General features: G+C 43.8%; 1 long non-coding RNA gene across 4 annotated transcripts in view; it reads right to left on the bottom strand.

Moving 5' to 3' along the window:
* The window catches only part of LOC150044403 (uncharacterized), a 66,303-nt gene extending 47,270 nt beyond the window's left edge, over positions 1–19,033 (bottom strand). For 3 of the 4 annotated variants that reach the window (XR_016533191.1, XR_016533188.1, XR_016533192.1), the window contains exon 1: positions 18,338–19,033. This is a non-coding gene — a long non-coding RNA (uncharacterized LOC150044403). The remainder of the gene's footprint in view (positions 1–18,337) is intronic. The other variant, XR_016533189.1, reaches the window with a different exon arrangement.
* Positions 19,034–23,360: the final 4,327 nt, after the last annotated feature.

Genomic DNA, 23,360 nt, shown 5'->3' with positions numbered 1-23,360 from the left:
ATTAAGTTGAGCTAGTATATACGAAGTGCTGAGAAAAGTGCCTTAGCTTAATAAGTATTACCAAAATGATTGTTAGTAATATTTCATCCTTTGTGGCTATTTTTTTTCTTCTACAAAATCTTATGAATATGTAACAACTCAAAGGCAGCCCGTTTCCCCTCTGGGTCTCACATATCTGATTATTTTCCAGGTTCCTCTTTGGAAATTTCCTCCCTATATAGCTCTCCATGGCACAACGTTACAGGAGTTACAAAATAAATTAAGACAAAACATAAATTCCAAAAACTATATATCGTTGAGATGTCTCTCCTCTAAGCCATCATCCATTCATCATTATCTAAACTGGGGTGCAAGATTTGTTGTGTACCCCAAATGCAACTGCAAAATAGACCTAAAATAAGTTGGGAAAGTCTGGTTTGAAGACGACAAGAGAGAATTTACCATTTCCCAAATGTGATCTGGTAAGATCATCTGACTTTTGCTTTGAGTTCACTGAATGAAAACAGATTCCCTGCAGCTCTCTCTACCTGCATTGACAAAATGAAAGCAAAGACTGAGATCGGGTACTGAATATGTGAGCAAATTACATTATAGAATGTGTGCCTTCTTTTGTCTCAGTAATAAATACAGTTTCAAATTTATAACTAAGAAAGTGTCAAAATGGAAAAATAGCCCATTTTGGCAATGTGCTTTAAGAAGTAAGCAATTTTCACAGAGTATTTTCCTTTACTATCACATTTATTTGTTGTGAAATTCCAAATTCACTAGAAGATAATTAGCAAAACTATTTACTTTTTCATCCAGTTCAAAACACTAACATTACTTTATCTTTATTTACTTTTTTGTCCACTTCAAACCACTAACATTACTTTATCCCTAGCTCACTTAAACTGTGACTTTGGGAGAAAAAAAAAGACATTTATATAATTTAAGCTGTCTTCTTTTTTATTATTATTTCTTTTTTACATTTTTATCCTTCAGAAATCAGAGCCTAGCCTTTAAGCTAGCTAATTTCCTCAAATTATATGCTAGATGTTTGGAAAGATTTAAGGATAGATCTTTTACATCAAAATGATAGGTTCACAGTTTGTGATTGATGAGCATATCCATGTAAGATGAAGAAGCCTTATAGAAGAGAGGAGTTAGGTCACAGTGATCTCAGAAACACTTCTAAATCTTCTGTTGGTAGAGGTATTAGAAAAATATTTCCAGTTTCTAATTTAGTACAAGGCAAAATAATCTTAGAAAAGCTTTGTATATCAATGAGCTTTAAAAAAAAAAAAAAGATTATTTACCTAAAAACCACCCTTGTCCAAAAGTTGAGTAAAAGCCTCACTGTTACATTGCACTGAATATATACTTTTTAATGTAAACAACCAAAGTTACTCTGGCATATGGTTGATGCTTTTTGTTGTTGTTTTTGTTTTCTCTCGGGGTAGGGGAGGGTTGTTGTTGTTGTTTCAATGTACATGATACAAAATTCTCTCCAAATACTACATAGTGATTTTCCATAAAACCACTTAATTTCATACTAGTAAACCAACTAAATTGGAAAAATACAAACCAAGTACTTGGTGGCTCATGTCTGTAATCCTAGCTACTCAAGAGGCTGGTACCTGAGGTTGGCAGTTCAAAGCCATCCTTTGCAGGAAAGTCCTTCAGACTGTTATCAATAAGTAGGCACTGGTAGAGAAGTAGTCTTGAGCAAAAGAAGCTTAAGGACAGCATCCAGGACCCGAGTTCAAGTCCCAGGACTGGCACAAAAAAAAAAAATAATTAATTTAATTAAAACAGTGTTCAATTTTTGTAGGCCCACGGTTCTAGTTGTCATCCTTGAGAACAGAAACAGGCACGCCAAAGAGATGATGATAAAAGTCATGCAATATGCAATTCTACAAGCACACACACCCATGCACACATAACCCCATCTCACATGTCAAATTTGACCAGGCCGTCCTTGGAACCCTTGATAACTCAGCATATTGTGAACCCTGGAAAGAATTTTAATCTACCAGGTTTGAACATAGAGGCCTTTTTAAATATGCTGCCTACAATTTGTGATGGTCGTCTCTAAAATGCCGTTCCATTATCCTTTTCCATTTGGAATGAATGAGGCTAATTAATTTCAGGCCATACTTGATGAGGTCAATGCCATACGAGGGGGTGCGTGCTAGACATTGCTAATCTCTTTCAGCTGAGAGTGATGAATTAAAGATGAAGCAGGCCTAATTTAGAATGTATATCAAAAAAAAAAACCTACAGCAAATAATACTATACCCTACAACAAAGGAAAACTTGTTCTCTCAGGCTCCCTGAGTTGTGTTGATTTTAAAGACATTTTCAGTCCTCTTTGGGATTCCAGCTGTGGATGCGAGAACCATGTCGAGAAAACCCCAGCCATCTCTCCACACATAAGCATTTGGACAAAAAAGTGGGATTAAAGGAAAGAAAGAAAGAAAGAAAACAAAAACAAAACACAACAATCAGGGTTTGATCCCTTGTGTATTAAAATTCCATCTCCACACGAAGCTTTCTTCCTCCCCCCCACACTCTTTTCACATCTACCCTACTGAGAAAAGACCCCCAAATTAGCAATACGTACCTGTATTCAAGGAGTGACCACCCAACTCTGCTGAGACATTTCAAAGCAATATGTTAAATGAAGCTGCCTGTTGTTCTAAGGCAGATGTCCTAATGAGGCTTATTAGATTGTTCCCTGTCTCTAGTTTTGAAAGCCAGTCGAGATTGACCAGGTAGATAATGTAATACCTTTTATTAAGCCAAGAAAGGGAGAATAATGCAGTTGCCTTCAGGCCAAAATGTTCTTATGGAAGTTTAAGGTTAACCCCGCCAACTTCCGAGCTGTGAAAAGGGAGGTACTTGCGGTGGATCTAAAAACTCTAAAGAGAAGAGAAAATTAGTCATAATGTCTCAAGGATGCCAATGATGAGTCTGTAAGGGTGGTGAGAAACGAGGTGTAGGCTGCAGACTGAAAATTATATACCTTCACACACACACACACAAATGTTTTAGCATATCTAGCAAAAAAGAAAAGGGGAAAGGGAAAAGGAAATGTTTCCAGGTTTTTTGAATGCCTTGAGAATTTCCAAGGGATGGTGGGACATAGGTGACATTCTAGCTCAGTAAGCTCTCATTACAACAGAGCTGCTTCAAAATTAGGCCCAATCTATACACCAGATCTATCTTGCATCTTTTTGCTTGCTTCAGAAAATGTTTATATTTTTTTAGCATGCTCTTTTTTTGTTGTTGTTCTTGCAGCTTTCTGATTGAACCCACACAAGGATTCCTAAAGCAGGCAATGTATTACAAAGGATAATTTGAGACAGGAAAAGGAAGATTTTTTTTAAGTACAGTTATTATTTTCCCCATTGGGGAACCATTCAATAAGATAAATCTAGCCATTTTATGGAAGTGTCAGAGGTACATTATGGTAAAAACAGACAAGAGTGTTATTGGGACCTAATAGGGATTACAGAATATTCTTTTTTTTTTTTTCAAGATCTGAGACCAGGACTCAAACTCAGTACCTGATACTTTCACTCCAGTAGGGCTGGCACTCTACCAACTGAGCCATACCTTCAACTCCCAGAACACCCTTGTTATTACAGTGTGGTATTTCACTGTACCTCTGTCTATTTGAAAGATTAGTATAGTAAGTATTATGAAGGATTGTAAAAGAGTCTTAGGGAAATTGCATATTATGATCAATGGCATTATCACACCATACAATCTAGAAAACTCTCATTGAGGCATGAGTGAATAATCAAAAGCATACCTTTTCGTTCTTGTTGAATAACGAGTCTATAAGGGGTGGAGAGATGTTTTGGGGGTGCTGGCAAAGAAAAAAAGGGGTTCAGATTTAACTGTGTTACCACTGGGCTAGATCATCCTAAGTGATTCTCCTCACCGTAAAGAATGTGGGTGTGTTTATTTTTTCTTGTTTTGTGTCTGTAAAGTAAGGAGTAGGTTATAAAGAGTTGACAAGTTTGAGATTCAAGAGGTTTTTTTTTTTTAGAGAACATTCATTCCAAGGCTAGTGCCCTCTCTGAGAACAAGTTCCACCAAATGATATTTGAAATAAATGATTTTTAAGTTGTATCTGAATGAAACACATACAGACTTAAACCAGATAGCACAATTCCTGACATAGCCATTGTACTGACTTCACAGAAGAAAGTGTGGAAATTACACACGTGGGAAAGTATCATGACATTATATATAAACACCTAGAGACTCTGTAGATTTAGGTACCCAGTGGAGATTCATCTCCATTGGACAATCAAAACCAGGCCAGGCAGGAAAGTCTATGAGACTCATCTCCATTTAACCAGCAGAAAACCTGAAATGGAGCTGTGACTCAAGGGAGGTGCTGGCCTTGCGCAAAAAATGATCAGAAACGGTGACCAAGCCCTGAGTTCCAGTCCCAGGACCCGAGAGATAAGGAAAAGGAAATAGACATGTTTTCTAATACTGTAGTCTCATGAAAATAGAAGTATTACACTCCCACCTATTTTGAATAGCATCGAGAACCAAAGATCCACTTATCACAGAAAGGGCTATTAGTTCTCTGTTCCTCTCTTCTTTATATAGTAAAGATCCTGAGAAAAACACCCAGATCCAATGTGGTTTTTGTTTCCTTTGATCCAACCACCCAATTTCAAAAATGAGGAAAATAACAGGTAAGGAGATTGGAGGGGGAGTGATACTTAGGAACAGCTAAGCCCAGAACTTGAACCTAGGTCTCAGGGTCCAGGTGCGAGGTGGGGAGGGGAGAGAGAAGCTGACTTCAGTTCCCTGCACTTCCCAATGAGTAAATGCCACTATATACACAAATAAGCCCAGATCTCCTCATTTCTACAATAACAAGCTGCCTGAGGAATCTGAGGAATTTTTATATCCTGAAAATAAATGAGATTGCTTCTGACCATTCAGTAAAATTGAAGGTTCCTTGCAAAGGGAGAGTGGTTTTGAATTCAGATGTCCTGCCTCTGACTGGTCTCAGTTTCCAGCAATGAGAATTTTAGGCAAGGCCCTGAGCAACTTAGGCCTCGTTTTATTTTGCTTTCATATTTATTTGGATAATGGAAATAATGATGATATTTAAGATAAACTACCACAGTCCTGGGATAGTGTATATATTTAATTAGTTGTAATTAACATGGTCATTTTTATAGTGTGTGGGTGTGTGTATGAGAGCGAGCGAGAGAGAGAGAGAGAGAGAGAGAGAGAGAGAGAGAGAGAGAGAGAGAGAGAGAGAGAGAGAGAGAGAGTGTTCTGGTGCTTGAACTCAAGTCTTGGGCATTGTCCTCGAGCTTTTCTGCTCAAGGCTAACACTCTACCACTTAAGCCACATCTCCACTTCCTGCATTTTGGTAGCTCACTGGAGAAAAGAGTCTCACGGCCTTTCCTGCGGGGCTGGCTTCAAACTGTGACCCTCAAATAACTCTGAGGCCTACTTTTCACGGCTGCAAAAATGGGAATTCCACATATCCTTCTAAACAGTTTCAATACAAATCCAAGAAGTTGTGCATTTATTAAATAGGAGGAAATACACACAGACACACACACACACACACACACACGCACACGCACATACACACGTGCACACACACAGAGTTGATGGTTTTATTAAAATATATTATCCCCATGTTGGGGGGGGAACCCCTCTGAGTGCTTATGGATAGTTTACAGATAATTAAAAGAAATAATGACTTTATTTCCCAAATAAATCAATTTGAAAAGGAAATACAAACTGACCCCAGGGTGTGACGCAGTTAGACTACAGAGCTAGCATTTGGAAGGTTCCTAGACTGTTCTGTCCCTAGAACATCCCAACACAGAATGCATGAAACACTATTAAATCATTTTTAAATACACGCCCCCAGCATCCCCAGCAACCATTCCATCCCATGCCAACTGAAACTTGTGATTCTCATCATTTTCTTTTCATTTAGACCACAGAGTCTCACACTGCAAACATACTCTCTGATTATTTACCTTCCCGGTAAGGTTGGAGGTAGGAGGGAATCTAAAAGTTAAAAAATAAATAAATAAAAAATGAGCACATTTTTATAAAATATTAAATTATGGCTCCTCGAAATTCTTCATACGCTCGTTAAGATCCTGTCAAATTTTGCTGCCTGACCAATATTGCTGGTTACGTGTGCACTTAATAAATATATTCGTCGTGATCTCGAATTCCGCTCCAGCTAAAGAAGCAGCAGCATCCTGGGAGAGTGAATTGTTTTCTGAGTGGAAGTAGGAAAGTGTTGGGGGACCTAAAAGTGTATGTCTATTTTAAAAAGAAATTTTCTGATTGCAGATAACTTCTCAATTTGATTTAGTGTCGAACGATAGTGATAGGGTTGATAAGCGAGCATTCATCGGTAATTCATCTTGTGCTGGTGGAAATTTACAGCAAAGCAGTGCTTTTGCAGCAGTGACAAGCTCTATTAATCTTCTTCAGACACATTTCAATACGTGTTCCCATCTGTGGCCAACATCTAAACACACTGGCATCACGGGAGACTTGAAGACACCTTCATTTCAACTTACACTAGTGAAAATGTGATACTAGATTGTACTCTATTTTTTAACCTAATTCTCTTCTCTTCATTCAATTAGCCTTTCTTGCCTGGATTTTTCTACTCGTGTGTAACATCATTTCAGAGAGAGAGAGAGAGAGAGAGAGAGAGAGAGAGAGAGAGAGAGAGAGAGAGAGAGAGAGAGAGAGATTTTTTTTGACATATACCATCTTCTCCCCAAGGTTAACCCCCAACAACTTTTGTTTTTAACAAATTAAAATGATATAGAATCCAGTTTTGACAGTCATTGGTCTGCCTGTGGTTATGTAAAAGTAAAGTCTGCCCAAAATAAAGCCTGTGTTATTTTTTAAAATAAAAAAATAAAATGGAGAAGGATTGGTTGATGGAGGAGAGGGTTAGGGTGCAAAAATCCATTTGCCTTCATGTTCCTAATGCAAGTTATTAACCCAGACTATGAAGCTAAATTTCACTAGGGGAAGATGCAAGAAAGAGGGCAATAAGGTGCAGAGGATGTTGAAAAAGAAATCCAGTGTTCAAATCATCAGATTTGTTCAATATATTTAGCCTAAGTATGAAATCTCTCTCTCATCTTTCTGTACCCACTGGACAGCCTCCCTTTAAAGAGAGAAATAAAATAATCACATTAGGGATAAGTTATTTTCTTAAATCACCGCGATTCTCCAAGCAACATGCGCTAGCTAGCTACAAGTTTTGTATAGTTGAAAAATGTGGAGGGAGTGAGGAGGGAAGTGTTTTTTCTGGTGACACTTTTCAACCTTATTTCTTTAAAACAAAACTTGTTTATTTTTTTTTAAAAGAGAGATTGGGTCTTGCCAAGAAAATGGGTTTAAGCAGCATTTCTTCATGTGTGCTTCAGAAAACGTTCAGAAGAGAAAATTTGGATACAATCCTATTTTGGAAAAGGAAGATACATCTTCAAAACTGAGAATTCACTTGTCACTGAGGATTTTTGACATAGATATTGATATGGAGATAGACATGTATGTGCACATGTACAAACATGTATCCATGCCTTGTGTTATATAGAGTTACATAGAAAACAAAGTTTGCACTCTCAGAAAAATATATCTCACCCTTCCTCACAGGAACTATTTTTTTTCCACAGTGATCATTTGAATTTGTTATAGATCTCAGTAGCCCAATTGTAGGAGGCAAGTTTAAATGTGCCATACTAATAACTTGTTATCCAAGACAAATTAAGTCCTTATGTGTCAAAAACACTCAGCACTGGATTATCTACGAGACAAGTATTTATTGAATAAATGTTGAGACCAATTTTATTTGAATGTGACTGATTGTAGGCTTTTGGGCTCTCAGGCAATGATAAAAAGACTCAACCTTATACTGTACTACATTACACCTAACTTGTCTATTTCTATTACGTCTCTCAACCTAGAATGTAAAAGAAGGCCTCCCCCTCCCTCTCTCTCTCTCTCTCTCTTGTTGTTCTGAAGAGCAAGAGGAGAGATAGAAAAACGGCTGGCATTCAGCCTAAAGAGAAATCATTGAAACAAATTAATCCTATGCCGTTTAAATTGACATGGTAATCCATCATCAGAGAAGAAAAACTCTGAAAGCAATCTAGAATCTGCCCTGCTCTTTCACTGGCCCTGGAGGCACAAAGACAGATAGTAAAAGAAGGAGGGGTATATGTGTATGTGGGGGGGGGGGAAGAAGCATATCATAAAAGTTAGAAATGCCTTAGAAAAGAATAAAAATAGTTATAGCAACTCTCCCTGGCTTCCCTCTGCATACCTCTTTTGGGTAGAAGTTAACTTTCAATAATTGCTTTCCCAAGTTTTCTTTGAAAAGTTTATGAATTCTCTATTCGCTGGTCTTTGGAGTCTAACCACTGCTGTGATTTGGAAAAAAAAAATAAGTTGACCAACTGGACATTTGGCAAGACTCACAGTGACACAAAAACCTTCCCAGAATGGCAGGAACATTTTTTTTTTGGGGGGGGGGTCTTTTGGGAGGTTAGTTAGGAACTGGGTTTTGTCTTATTTATTCTTGCTTTAGATTTGGGATGTGGGAACATAGAAGGGAATCTTCTTTTTCTTTTTCCATGTGCTCAGCAAAAAAAAAAAAAAAAAAGTGTAATACAGTCATTTTAAAAGGAAGACTTTTGTAACATCCCTAAAACCAAAAGCGAGCCCTTGGCAACTTTGCCTTTTTATCTGTTTTTGTTTTTTTTTTTTTTAAATCTTGGAGGATTATTTCTCCACATCTCTTTTAATGTCAAAGAACCAACAATGAGGTGGTATTATAACTCGATTTGAAAGACAAAAATTAGGCCTAAAACCTCAGTTTATGTTCTACCTTGGTAGTTACAGAAGGTGAAAGAAACAAAACATTAATGAGAGTTCAACTGAAGAAAAGATATTATTGTATTTCTGATGCAGAATTCTGTTATTTTCCTCCTTAGCTAGCAGATAGAATGGTGGGGGGGGAGTTGTTTATTTGTTTCTGTTAGTTGGAGAAAGTACACTGCAGAATCATCATCTCATTATATCACAGACATACAAATCTGAACACTAAAATGATTTTTTGTCAAATTAATAATGCGTCCAGCCACAAACCAAAGCAACACTAATTGCTTTAATTTCCAAATTTTACTTTTACTAGCAAGAATGCCTGGAGACAGAAACCCAGAGAGGTACCTTAGTACCACAGACAAAGAAGCCAGGAGATATGATTTCTTTCTTTTAAGTACATACCCACTAGCTGTCCTATTGTAATCTATCTAAGATACAATTAATTCTAGTTTATTGAGAAAACTCTGCTACTGAAACTTCAGTATAAACATCACACCTCTTTGCTATAATTAGAATTTTTATGCGCTGGTTTTTGAAAGGGGGGTGGATAATTCTTGTACACTGACTAATGCTTTGTGAAATACATAAGCATAAAATACAAGATAAAGACCTTTTAGGGTAAATAAGAAAAGAGAGTTAATGGGCTCTTATATGAAATATTCATTCATAGCCATCCCAGTTTCAACTTGAAGCATTATTTCAAAAAAAAAAGTTTAGATGCTTATTTGTTTTTATTTACTTAATAGAACCTGCTCTTCAGTAAAGCAACAATTACACTTTCAGAGAGAGAGAGAGAGAGAGAGAGAGAGAGAGAGAGAGAGAGAGAGAGAGAGAGAGAGAATTTGATGCCTTTGAGTCTGTGTTCAGTTTATATACAATGTAGACTTTTGCAACAAGAGTATTTGATTTTAAAAGCCATTAAACTAGCCAAAATCACATGAAAGAAAATCAATGAGTAAATAAGCCTATGTCTGTATCACACAGAAGAGAGAATATGAAGTTAAAAAAAATAGCTTTTAAAGCCCTTCACTGTTGATATTTCACAATAGAGATTTCTCTTTAAAATCTCTTGGTGACATGACCAGGAAGAACATACAAAATAGAAATTTGCAACATGTCTTTAGTAGTAGACCAGTTATTACCATACAGTCTTCAAAGAAATAGGGTGCCCTAACTTTTTAACTTCTTTTCCTTCACATGCACGGTGATGTGGTCCTGTCACCAAAGACAAATATGACATTTATCAGTGAAGGCTGCATTTACTTCCTCCATGTTTTTAGTTTTACTGTTATCAATTTACAGTGACATTAATTTAATTCCCCATAGTCCACTACATAGGAATCTCTTGGACAAGTCTGATTAATCTATAATAAATTAGAATAGATTTTAAAATTACCTTTGTGGACCCTGACCTCAAAATACAAAGCCCAATGGAGATTTTTTTTTATTCATGCAATCTATTTTGCGAAATCTCCAGCTACTACTTCCAATGATCAAGAAACTAAATATAATGTTCAACAACCTCTCCTTAATTTTACACAGAAGTTCTTTAATTTTTTTTAACATGTACCTCTAATGTGGCCAGAAGAAAATGATCATTTTAAGAGGAGAAATGAAGTTGGGAATGCAATTAACTAAATGTTCCCCCAAATTCATATATAACATTTTTTGTCATGGCAGTATCTGTCTCTGACCAGCTACTTATTCTCAAATTATTTGACATTTTTTATTTTTTTTTAAATTCTCTAGGAGCCAATAGAATAGAAATTATCACTATAACAGAAATTATATTTCTCCTTCTGGAATTCACCTGGAGTTTCTGCTGAAAGTAAATCAAGTCAAATAAATCCCCATTTGTGGTTTTGCTTGTGATTTTCTTGAAGTACATTACTACTGCTAATTAATAATATTATTTTTATAAGCACCTTACTAATACCTTCATATTGAAGTAACTGGCACCTGATACTATTTGATTAATGTTTTTTTTAACGTGCCAAAAATTAAGTGCCTTTAAAAGATTTAATTACTGGGCTCTTGAGAAAGAGAAAAATATAAAGCATCAAACTACCATTCTTTACTTTGTGGGCTTCTTCCCACGTGGTTTTAGATGTCTAGATTGTTCTCAACCAGACTTGTTTTGCAATATAATACTAATATTAAAAGCATTTAGTGTCCACATCAGACTTGAGGAAATGGACGGAGAACCAACTTTTGCCCTCCTCTGTAGTCTGCTCTCCTTTAATTGTTTACTCCGTGGAAATGTAACAAGTAGTAGTCACATACCCCTTTATTTTGAAATCAATATATTAAGTTAGAAGGGAGGGGGCTGCCCACCTTTTGTTGAAATTCCCTGCCAAGCTATCACCCTGGAAATCTGGGAGGTTTTACTTTGAAGTGTCTTTCTGTGATGTTTGCAAGCCACAATAGCTTTGTTATTCCTAAGTTACTTCAGCTTGTATTACAACAATAGTGATTCCAAGGAGTTCATTCAAAACTCTGCCCTGCCTCCTGCCAGACACCCACGAGTGACAGCCTCTATCTAATGCTGGAGTATATGAACCTTTAATCCATCAAGACCTCCTACACTCAGGCTCATAGGCATACACCTGCATCACAGGCCCATTTCATGAGGGCCTATTCCAAAGCCACCAAGTTTGAAGCCAGCAGAAGAGAATTGGCTCAGCTCAGCCAGGTTTCATGGCTATAAGGAGACTACTGACAAGATTCGAAATGAGCTTTTGCTTAAGGGAAAGGAGGTGAACTATAGGTTGGGTCTTTATTTTGTTGAACATAACACTCCTCTGCACACCCATCAGGTACATACATGGTAGCAACATTTTGAAGTGAGCTGAGTGGTCAGTTCAATGGGGAAAGAATGTTCACTACATCTGATTTTTCTCTCCCCCCACCCCAACCCCACCTCTCTGGAGTGTGCTGGGTTGATGGATGGAAACTGCTGTTTTCAGAAGGGTGGAAGTGAAGCTAAAGTGCTTCCCTCTCTCTTTTCCTCCCTCTTCTTCGCTTCCTTTCTCTCCCTTTCTCCCTTTCTTCCCTTTTCCTTCCTCCCTCCCTCCTTCCTCCCTTTCTCTTTCCCCCTTTCCCTTTCCTTTCTTCCCTCCTTCCTTCCTTCCTTCCTTCCTTCCTCTCTCCTTCCTTCCTCCCTTTCTCTTTCTCCCTTTCCCCTTCCTCTTCTTCCTTCCTTCCTTCCTTCCTTCCTTCCTTCCTTCCTTCCTTCCTCTCCTCGTTTGCCTTCCCCCCTATTTTCCTTTGCTTTCTTTGCCGCCTCCCTTCCTATCTCCTTCTCGCCCTAATCTCTTTATTAGATTAATATTGTTAACCTTCTCTCTGGCTAGGACCAAAAAGGGTTAATGGGGCTGAGCTCCCCTCACAGAACCCAAGAAACCGCTCCACACCTGGGCACCTCGTTCCAATCCACTTGGGATTCCATTTAAAAGAGAGAGCGCGAGAGACGAGAGACTTAAAATAAAATGGGGGGGGGGGGGATTTTTCTTCTGGAAAAACGGTTAATCGGATCAAAGTTCCATTTCCTGATGCACCGAACACGTCCAAGGAGAGCGTCCTGACCCGATCGCTCACCCTGCCAAGAAGAAGGAGCAGTGGAGGGGTGCAGGGGGGGGGAATGGGGTGCTGTAGAGTTTTCTAAATCCCTAGGTGAGCGTCTCCCATGCAGAGGGGGACGTGGGCGCCTGGACAGAGCGCGGGATTTGAGGGAAAAGGTCCGGAGCGAGGACGAGGAAGGAAAAAGGAACGAAAAAGACCCTTCTGTGCCCGCTGCCTCCCTGGTGACCCCAAGCCCGGCCATCTCCAGCGCGCTGGCCGCTGGCCCCGGCCTCGAGCCCGTCCCCCTCGAGCCAGCCTCGCCCTCCACTCGTGGACAGCCACTGCATCTCCCGCCTGGCCCTTGCTGCTTGGCACTGGGGAGGTGATTTGTGTGTCTTTGCTTTTTGTTTAAATTTCATGTTATCCTTTGGCTTCCAGCAGCAAAACTACAACCCCCACCCCAACCCCTGCAGCCCCAGCCAAGCCCGGCCAGGCTGACACTTCGGGGCTTCCCGTTCTCTTGGCTGGAAGGGGGTGGCCTGAGGCTCCCCCACCGCCTTGGGGCTCAGGGAGGGGTGCGTGTCACCCCCCCCACACACACACACACTACCTGCGTGGCCTTGGGGTTTGTCCCCGACCTCAGCCCCTTTCTTGCGCCCGGGATGCGGGCTTGCCAGCTCCCCCTTCTCCACGCTGAAACCACGGGGCTCTAGAAATAAAGACGGAAAGGACAGGAGCCTCCCCGAGGACTCCAGGAGAAAGTTCTAGAAACCTCGAGGGGGAGGGCCCTCCTTCCCTCCAACCCCCGACCCCAGCCCACCCCAGCCCTCCTCCGCGGGGAACCAGCAGCATTCTCGGGGTCCACACCTCTGCCGTCCATCCCGGCTGGGGAGCCGCCCCGTCGCCTGCAGCCACGTCTGCTCCCCAGTCCAGGGGGACATGTGGCCACTGGACGCGCAGCCCGTGGCTCTGGGGTCCTGGCCCGACCATTCCCCACCGAGTGAGCTCGGGGTGATGAGTGCGCGCGCAAGGGCCCCCCCTCCCCATGCTTGGCTTCACCCGTCGAGGGACGGAAAGAGCCAGGCCTGCGCCCAGGAGCTCCCGGGCTGCGATCGAGGCTGCCTATGCGCCCCCCCCCCCTCGAGGCTTATGTCCCCCCCATGCCCTTCTCCCTGCGCCGCCAAACTCCAGAAAGCCGCGCCCCCCCCCGCTTCTGTCACCCCCGGGGGCTTCTAATCACTCCCTATCGATTCCCCTAACTCTTTTCAACCCGTTGAAGACACATCTTAAAACACTCCAGCCCAGAGTGTGCTCTGGGCTTTATCCACACTAATAAAATGATTCACCCTTCTCCCCGCGCTCTCCCTCACCGCGGAAAATCGTTCAGAGCCCTCGCTATTTGTGTGTGATCAGTAAATATTTAGTGCGGTGATATCTTCAGCTAGGCTCGGGATCGATTCCCGGCCCACCGGGAGGTGTACGCGGGGGGGCCCCGGGCGGGGCGGCGCTGAGCCCTCCGAGTGGGGTGTGGGGAGAAAAACCTCTCCCTACCCTCACCCCAGCCACGGCGACCCGCACGCCCCCTCCCCACCCCCGCCAGCCACGGGGGGAGCTGGGGAGCACGCCTGGAATGTCGCCTTTCCCACCTTCCTGCCTTTGACATTCAGCCACTTACCTCTCCACGTCCCCCCCCTTTCCATCTATCCCCCCACTGCCTGCAAAGGGCGCCCCACATCGAGCCACGCGCCCCACTTGTGCGTTCAACCACCGACGCCACGCAGGGAGGCCCCGAGTCTCTGCTCAAGGAGGGGGGGGTCGTGAGATGTCTCCCCCCCACACTTCTGCTCCAGGGTCCTGGAGAAGGGCAGAGCCCCGCTGAGCAAATCATGGTCTCTACCTTTGCCCACACCAGAATCTGGTCCTTGATGCCCCTGGCGCAAGATAGAGTCGGCTGCAAACTTTGCTTTCTTCCTATAGACTTTCCTTTCCGTAGGGGAAAAAACAGCATTTATCTTGGGGGTGTTTCTAGGGGGGCTTTTACTGGGGGGCCGCGCCTGGGGCGCATGTCTCCCTTCTCTGCCAGCACACCCCCCCCCCGGGGATGGCCACACACAATCTCTTCATTACAGAGCGGGAATTATGGAGATGGGACACCCAGAGACTCATCCGCAGCCCAGTGGGACACCCCATTTTCCGTAGGGACCCTGTCACTTCCAGCTGAGGTGTGTACTAGCATGTACACCGCATCACATGCATGTGTATTCCATGGACAGAATTATCACCCCTCCGGTCCACCGCTGAGGGGGGGGGAATGCAAGCTGGAAAACGTCCCTAGTTATCCACCTGTCAGCCAGACTCCACTATCTCTCACCTGGAGTCTGAGCCTTTGCTAATTCCCGGAGACGCCCCAGAAAAAGAAAGGTGTGTGACCTTTCTGTGTCCACCCACCCATCCCAAACTCAAGGGCCCTGGCCTTTGTCCTGCACGGGATTGGGTTAAATCGCCATATCTGCAGACTATATCTTTATACTAATGCATACTTAATTGGCCCGTCTTGACTGTCCATATAAAACAATTTAATTAGGGTGCTTTCTTGCTTTGGAGAGCAAAGGAGGGAGGGAGGGAGAGAGAGAGAGAGAGAGAGAGAGAGAGAGAGAGAGAGAGAGAGAGAGAGAGAGAGAGAGGAGAGAGAGAGGCAAAAAAATCTGCCCAATGCTTATTGTATTTAGCGCCAATACAGGCAGAAAATGTAACACAAGTTTTTGGTTGAAAGAGCACCTCAGTGCCCATTGAAGGGCGCTGATCCGAAAAGACAGAGAGGACAAGTAAAATCGATTTGAAGCAACCCTCTGTCCCTTTCACACCATTCAGGAACTCAGTTCCTTCTTTAAAAAAAAAAAACAAAGCCCAGCGCCTTGGGAATTCTCAAGGGAAAAGAGGGACTCCAGTCCCACAAGCCGAGAGCACTTTAAAATAATAATTAATAATAATAATAAATAAAATTCAAATACTCTACTTTAAACCTACTTTTGGTGTTTTGCCCACCACTGAAGATCCAAGCAGTACAGCTAGAGAGCCACGGAGACCACAGAGACTGGCTTTTTAGGGTTAATGCAGTCTTCACCTTTGACCCCCTGTCACAGCTCCCAAACTGGCTGAAGTTAAAAGAAAATGAGTAACTCACCCACCCACTTCTCTCCCTGCCTCCCCCCGCCACAAAAAAAATTCTCCTAAATTCAAAGAAAGTAGCTTCTGGTTCAGCCACAGGAGCAATCTTACCCAAGAGCCACCTTTATCTCAACTTTTTTTTTTTCCTGTTTCTTTTTTGGCAATAAACCACCCTAGCTTCCTCTGAAGGAGGGAGCCCAAGTTGTCAGGGAAGCATCTCTGACCAATTTGTTTGTCTAATGGTGCCAGGCTATTTCATAGGCTGGGGAAAGCAATCACCGATCAGACCTGGCCAAAAAAATAAAATAAATAAAAAAGAGGGAAGGAGAGGGAGGAGAGTTGAGGGCAAGAAAAGGGAGGGGAGAGTCTGAGCTATGTCCACCTTCACCTGCCCAGAGTCCAGCCTCTCTGATCAATGACCTGTCAACCTTCAGCTAGGGTTGAAGAGGGCAGAGATTCAGGGAGGGGGGCAGCTGAGTTACACAAGTGTCCTCCATCTACTGAGAACGAGTTCAACACCTCCCCAGAGGGGTCTCCAGAAGCCATCTACTTAGTATAACTGATGAGACAAACCGCAAGGAAGAAAGGGAGAAAGAAAGAAAGAAAAGAAAGAAAGGAGGGAAGGAAGGGGAAAAAACCCCAAACTTCTGCAGCCCATATTTATGGTATTAATGAATAGTTAAAAAAAGATTTACACTTCTTATGATCAATATTCTGAGTTATTTCCCTCAAAGTATATAATTACAGTGTCTTCAGAGTTTTCATCATTGTTTGAGGTGGCAAAACCATTTGTAATTTTCATTAGCCAGTAAACATGTAATTAACATTCAGCACTGTGTTTAACTTAATTCCTGTTTAAGACAGGGACAAGAAACAGTTGAAGAGTGCTAGTTCCATTTGTCAAGTCTGACATACATCTTACCATAACAGCTTCCTAAAATAAAAGATCCATGTTGCCCCATTATTCTTCTCTTAAAACAAAACAAAATGCACACGCGTGCACGCACACACACACACACACACACACACACCAGATCCATTAGTTAAAACTGTATTAAACTGCTAGAGGCAGTGTGGTTTATGATCAGTTTTTGCTAGTTACTGTATTCCTGCTTCCTTAATTCATTCTTGAGAGTGCAAAAGGGAGGGGGTGACTTCAGCATTCATTATGTGAAGGTATGAAATGGGGAACCCCTCCCCCAAAAGAAATAGATTTCCTCTTCAGGAAAGTTCTAGAACAGGCATCGGAAAGGGGAGGGAGGCATTAATCCACAGGGTAGAGAAGGAAATCACTTGGGAATAAGGGAGGACTTCAGTTAAAAGTAGAAGATGAGAATTCCAAGAGATTCCTAGGGAAAAAAAATGTTGACCTCCTTTTTCAAGTCCTATCTTTGATCCTGGGTGAAAGAAGACTGTTTGCCAGTCTAGGCGGCTATTGCTTTCCCTCCCTCCTCTCCCACTTCGGTGGGGGTTTTTTTCCAACTTGCTTTAGGATTAGCCTCCATCCCTCTGGACCCCAAACAGTGGAATTTGGCTGTGTCTTGGGTCGTCTTGCTCTGAAATATCACCTAGAGTTGTTTCTGCTGAGGCTCAGCCGTCTGCTGTAGCCTTGGACTAAACTCATTAAGTTGGGAGGTTTTTTTTTTTCCCCTTCAATTGGATGGGGTGTTTTTAAAGTCTTGTCTTTCCAGCCCCAAACAAGGTGTAACAATGCACTCTTCCTTCTAAGGAATGAGATGAGAGACAAGAATCACTCCAGACATCTCCTACCTACGGTTTGGGGTTTTTTTTTTTTTCCTTAAAGGCGAGGCTTGCATTCCTCAGCTGCTATGCTACAAAGCTCCCTGAAAACCTTGTCTCTCTAAAGTTAGTGTGCAGGGGTTTTCAAGACTGAGAGCGCTTAATACATAGGAAAGCACTTCTCAGAGCTGGACGCTTTTTCTCCCACACCTTTCCTCTTTTTCCCTGTAGGCTAGTGCCTACTTTTCTTTTTCTTTTTTTAAATCAGTTTGCACAATCGCCTAGATAAACACCGAGGAAGAGATTCTCTTTAATGATCTAAGTCACATTTTTTTTTCCTGGGGGCCAACAAAAGCATTTTATTCCACCCACCCCGGCCAAACTAAAGGAGAGTTATTCCAGTTTAAAAGGAAGATGCAAGCGGTTTGGGACCTTGAACAAGGCAAATATGGTTTTGGTATGTTTACTTACAGTATTTTTTTCCCTCTTCTTTCTCTCCTTTCTCACTTTTTTTCCTTGTGCTGTGTTGGAGGGGGGGTGGGGAAGATGACGGGGCTTTTTTCAGAAAATCGGTTTGCTAACCTGTATGAGATGCCTAGAATTGTGGTTTGGAGGGGTTGGGGAAGGGGGGGGCGGCGAGTCAATTCACTGCAATGCCATATTTTATTACATGTGTGTGGTAGAGGAGGGGGAGGGGGAGGGGGGAAATACAATTGCTAAGCTGCCAAAATATGATTAAACCAAAGCATAAAGACTGTCATGTTTCTCATCTCCTCAGTCTTGTGTCCTTCAAACTCATTTTCCTTCTATATAGCAAACTGCAAAAAACAATCCTATTGAAAAAAGAGAGAAAGAGAAAGAAAAGAAAAAAGAAAAAAAAAAGAAAGAAAACCTAGTTATCTATCCAAGCAGGCAGACGACTCGGTTTGTGAATAAGCAGGAGCCGCCGAGGCTCGCTCTACGTACCCGAATTAACCGATCGCTTTGCGTCTTTCTGCGCTTTTATCCCGTAACCTGGTGGCAGTGACAGCCCCAAAGCGGGCAGAGAGGGAGCCGTGGCCGGCTGGGCGCCCACCGCTCCGGGGTGTGGAAGGCGAGAGGCGATCGGCTAAGCTCTTAGCCCCGGAGAACCGCGGACGAGAAGAGTACTCACCATCGGGCGGGGCTGGCTGAAGCTGGCAAGCCGATTTCAGGCAAATCTCTACCTCCTGCCTATTGCAAGCGCGCCGAGCTGACTTAGGAAGCCATTCTGTGCTCTGTCCAATACGTTCAAGGGATGGTTCTTCATCAAAAAAGAAAGAAAGAAAGAAAAAGAAAAAAAACAGCGAGAGAGAGAGAGAGAGAGAGAGAGAGAGAGAGAGAGAGAGAGAGAGAGAGAGAGAGAGAGAGAGAGGACAGAGAGAAAAAAAAGAAAAAAAGAGGAGGGGGTAAGGGGGACCCAGATAAACCCAGTTCAAAAAAAAAAAAATCACCTCTTCACCAGTGACTGGAGTGGGGGGTTGTAGAGACATGGAGATCCAGATTTGATCCAAGCAAGTCAAAGCCAATTAATTTTAATTCCTGAAGAATTATTCAGATTAAAATGTATAGAAGTTTCATTCTCTTATGCCTACGTGAGCCCAAAGTCGTTTCCCTTTAAGAGCTGCTTTTCTTTGAAAGTTGAATTTTAGGCAGCCAGGACTCTTACACTAGGGGGCAGACACATACTGCACTTGCTCCAATATTAAACCAGCATATGCTCTGATTTAGCACTGTAAATTTTTCAGAGGACCCAACTCTGACAGCCCCTGGTGATTCTCAAAGTACCACAAGCCAGTGGTTAAAAATTGCATTGACTTGAAGGTTCAGAGAGACACAATGGACAGGCCTTTCCCTATTCACAGAGTTCCAGCACGGTAGAAGAGAAAAACACACACGCACTAGATTGAGGGGGGAAAAAAAGGAATTCAATGCATCCTGCAGGACTGGGGAGTGGCTTCCCCTGAGTTCAGAGTTAAAACTCTGCCTTTGCTGGGGTCTGTATTCATAGCGTGATTTAATCTGTAAAGAATTAACTGACCATCTAGCCATTTTCTGCAAGAAGGGGGAGGGAAGAAAAAAAATCAGAATCCTAGGTGTTTGAATTTCTTTGTTTTTTTTTAATAGATTAAGACAAATGGATTTTTCCCCCCCAACTTTCACTTGCAAAATTAAAGCTAGCCTTTCCTCTCATTAAAATAAATTTACATCTGCAATAAAAGAGTGGGCTGGGTTTTTTTTTAAGGTAACAATGATGGATACTTACCTTTTTAATCTGAGAGCTTTTTAATCTTAGGATCAAGGCTAATGAACATCTTTGGATGAAGACATTTTAAAATAGTTTTGCCTTTTCTTCCCCCTTCCTAACCACTCTCCTGTCTCTTCTGCAATGTTATAAAAATGAACAAGAGGGATACTTTTCCCCTTTTTCAGCTGTCATTTCCATATCTGAATGAGTCCCTAAATACAGAGTATGCCTGTAGTCTGTGCATATCTGACTCCAACTTGGGGTTTTTTTCTTTGTCATTTTTAATCTAAGGCCATCAGAACAAACACACACACACACACACACACACACACACAATCTTTTCATAAAACATTTCCTCCTCAAAAATCATCCCTTTTACATGCGTGTTTAAAGTGATCTTATTATGGAAGTCTTGCACTCGGGAGAGGGGGGACAAAAGATGAAGATTTCCCTATAATCGATTATTATTGTCTTCTCTTAAGTTGAAATGGGAATATCTATTAGAGTTCTCATCTCAATCCAAGCTCCACTATATGCTGGAGGTTGCCTTTCATCTCCTGACATTGCTAACCTTCTTCTTGGAATCACAGAAGTTGAAAGCAAGGGGGGGGTAACCCACAACAAATAAAACACAAAACCTTGTCTTCTGAAATGTTATCTCACCCATCCTTCTTGTTCACTTGAGGCAAAAACTTACACAGTGTTTGTAATTAACATAAAATGCTCAGCCTGGTTTGACCCTGTGACAATCTGGCTGCATTCTGGTTTATGATAGTTCAGTGTCTTCGATAGACTGGTGTTTTCTTTTTTAAAAAAAAAAATGTCCAAAAACATCCTGGCACCTGCAGTGTGGGCAAAATAAACGAGTTCTTCAGAGCAAGCTAGGGTGAAGGAGGTTCTAACTCCCAGCTTCTATCTGCCTTCATGTTTCCTAGTTCTTACCTCGATTATTACGCCTGTGTATGTGTTTAAAAAAATAAAACTGAATGAAAAGTGCTGCACATGTTGACTATATGTGGGTCTTTATAGTTTCTAACCTCTTTATCTCATCAATTCATTGCTTTAAGCTATCAGAGGTGCTTTCCTGAATATATCCATTTAACCTAGAGGGTTCTTGTTTGAATTCTCTGTAGCTCAGCTCAGCAACTGTTGAGGGAAAGATTCTAATTTCTGGTGGACCTGGTAGGCTTGTGGAGAAGGCTTAGTTTTGGTGGGTGTAAATATGTCATGGGTGAAACATACTTTTTTTTTTGCTGGTATGATGTGAAATCATTCAGACCCTCTAATCAAACAGCACGGTGGCTATTGTAGAATACAATGTGTTTGGGGTAAGGGGACCGGTCTACTTGTGTGATGCTTTCAGAACGACTACGCTGGATTCAATGATTGTTTGAGCACTGTGATTGAGGAGCGCTTAAGTTGTTCCCTTTTTTTGCTGCGCTGATTCTCTTGAGGTAGAATATGGCTTGTTGTGTGCTTCTGGTGAGTTCTGTGGGCCTTGGCGATTTCGAGGAGAATCTCTGGGTGTGTGGTGATGACTATATGAACGTGCGAGGGGAATCTGGAGAACAATGATTTCGGCACTCCACTGTCCTGCGACGCAGAAGCAGAGTCTCAGAAGTCTTTGTCTCTGCACCCTGATAAATGTGCATCTGATCCGTGTGCGCTTACATGTGTGTCGGCGCAGGGAGGTTTGCCTGGGGGTTGGGGGAGACTGAGCGGCTGCCTCTCGCCTGTCCAGCAGCAGGCAGGAAGGTCTTTTTCCTTCTCTTATCACGACCGGGTGTGTGGCAGGACAGTTGCTTCTCAGTGAGCTGCAACCAAGGAGAGAGAATAAAGTTGAGCACAATCTATTTTCATTGCGTCACGACAATGAGCTGAACTCTACTTAGGCTTCTCAGCACCCGAGAGATGCTTTATTCCAGCAATTAAAATGTCAGGCCACCAACCCAAGAAGTGTTAACCCTACAAGGAGAAGGTGGATAGCGAAGGACGTCTTTCCCTCATTTAACAAAAAGAAAAAAGAGAGCACACACACACACACAGCTACCCAAAAGAGCAAGTGATCAGGGAGACTTGATTAAGACGAGGCTTAGCCACCACCCGGATTTATCCAAATCTTTTCGTTTGGAAAAATGTCCTCACCCTGAGTTTGCGCCCCACCTTCCCCATCTCTACCCCCCGACCTCTCTCCAAAGAGGGGCGGGAGGGGGGGGCAAACCCGGGGAACTTTGCTCTTTCCCGGGTCTTGTGAGCCTGGGTTTGCGCCCCGGAGTTCCCCGCGCTCCGCGTGCGCCGCGCGGGCGGATTTCACGGCGGCGCCCAAGTTACCGAGAGAGGCAAAGTCCTCGATTTCCATGCAAAGCTTCTCCTTTAAGAGACGTTCTAGGAGTGTGAACGTGTGTGTCGGCGTCGAGTGTGTGTGTGTGTGTGTGTGTGTGTGTGTGTGTGCTGTCCCGCGCGCACGCGCGCCCCGCGTTCACCTCCCCACCCAGGCTGGGAACTCCGGGTGCCGGGCGCAAGGCGATCGCGGGGACCCCGCTCCGGGCCCAGCTCCCCACTCCCATCCCCCCCATCACCACCACCACCACCACCACCAACCCCGCGCTTGGAGACAGGGGCGGTGCACGGCCACCCGGTCCCCGCCCCCCCTCCACTCTCCCATCCCCCGGACCCTCCCTTCCCCCCCCTCCGCCTCTCCACCCCAGGCTCCCTCCCAACCCCTTCTCCGTCCCTCGCGCGCCCCCACGCGCGGCGCTGGCGAACCCGCTCGCGCTAGGACCGGGCGGCGCGGGCGTCTGGCACGGCGGGCCCCGCTGCGCTGCGGGCCAATGAGGACGAGGGGGCGGCGCGCGCGCGCCGGGGCCAGGCCAACCCCGGCGGCTGCCTTATAAGGCGCGCCGTCGCCATGGCAACGTGCGCTAAGTTGCAGCAGTCGTGTCAAAGTTCACTATATAGAGAGCTCAGTGAGGCGAGCGCGGAGAAGCCACTTCTGCCAGCCCCGGCGCCTATAAATCGCAATTCCCTCCCCGCGCCCCCCTTTTTAGCATATTTGATCACTTTGATTCTCTGTTCTTTTCTCTCCGCGGTGTCTCTGTGTGTGTGTGTGTGTGTGTGTGTGTGTGCGTGCGCGCGCGCGGTGTGTGTGTGTGTGTGTGTGCGCGCGTGTGTGTTTTCTTCTTCTTCTTCTCCTCCTTCTTCTTCTTCTCCTTCTCCTCCTCCTCCTCCTCTCCTCCGGGTGCCGAGGCTGCGGCCCGCCTCTCTCTCTCTCTCTCTTTTTTTTTTTTTGGGTAATTTTCCCCCCCTTCCTCCCCTCCTCCTCCTCCTCCTCCTCCTCTTTCATTCTTCCTCTCCGTCTTTTTTCCCTCTCTGTCTCTCTCCAGCGCACGGAGGATGTGCTTCTAGGTGGTGATCTGCCCTCCTTTCTCTCTTTCATCATTTCTCCCCCGCCGCCGCCGGCGAGTTGACTCTTTCCCTATGTGTGAGAGGCGGCGGCGGCAGCAGCGGCAGCAGCGGCGGCTCGGGCTCCGGCTCCGGCTCCGGCAGCAGCGGCGGCGGCGGCGGCAGCAGCAGCCCCGGGAGCAGCAGCGGCAGGCAGCAGCAGCAGCGGCAGCGGCCCCAGCGACTCCACGGGCGGCGGCGGCGGCGCTAGACTCGGCGGCGACTCCGGGCCCGACCCCGGCGGCTCCGGCGGACGCGGCGGCCCCCGGGCGGCCCCCCGCG

The sequence above is a fragment of the Megascapheus bottae genome, chromosome 30 (assembly GCF_031878675.1).
Source record: "Megascapheus bottae isolate mThoBot1 chromosome 30, mThoBot2.hap1, whole genome shotgun sequence".
Taxonomy (NCBI): domain Eukaryota; kingdom Metazoa; phylum Chordata; class Mammalia; order Rodentia; family Geomyidae; genus Megascapheus; species Megascapheus bottae.
The sequence above is the reverse complement of the archived record's forward strand: the minus strand, read 5'-3'. Positions and strand labels throughout refer to the sequence as shown.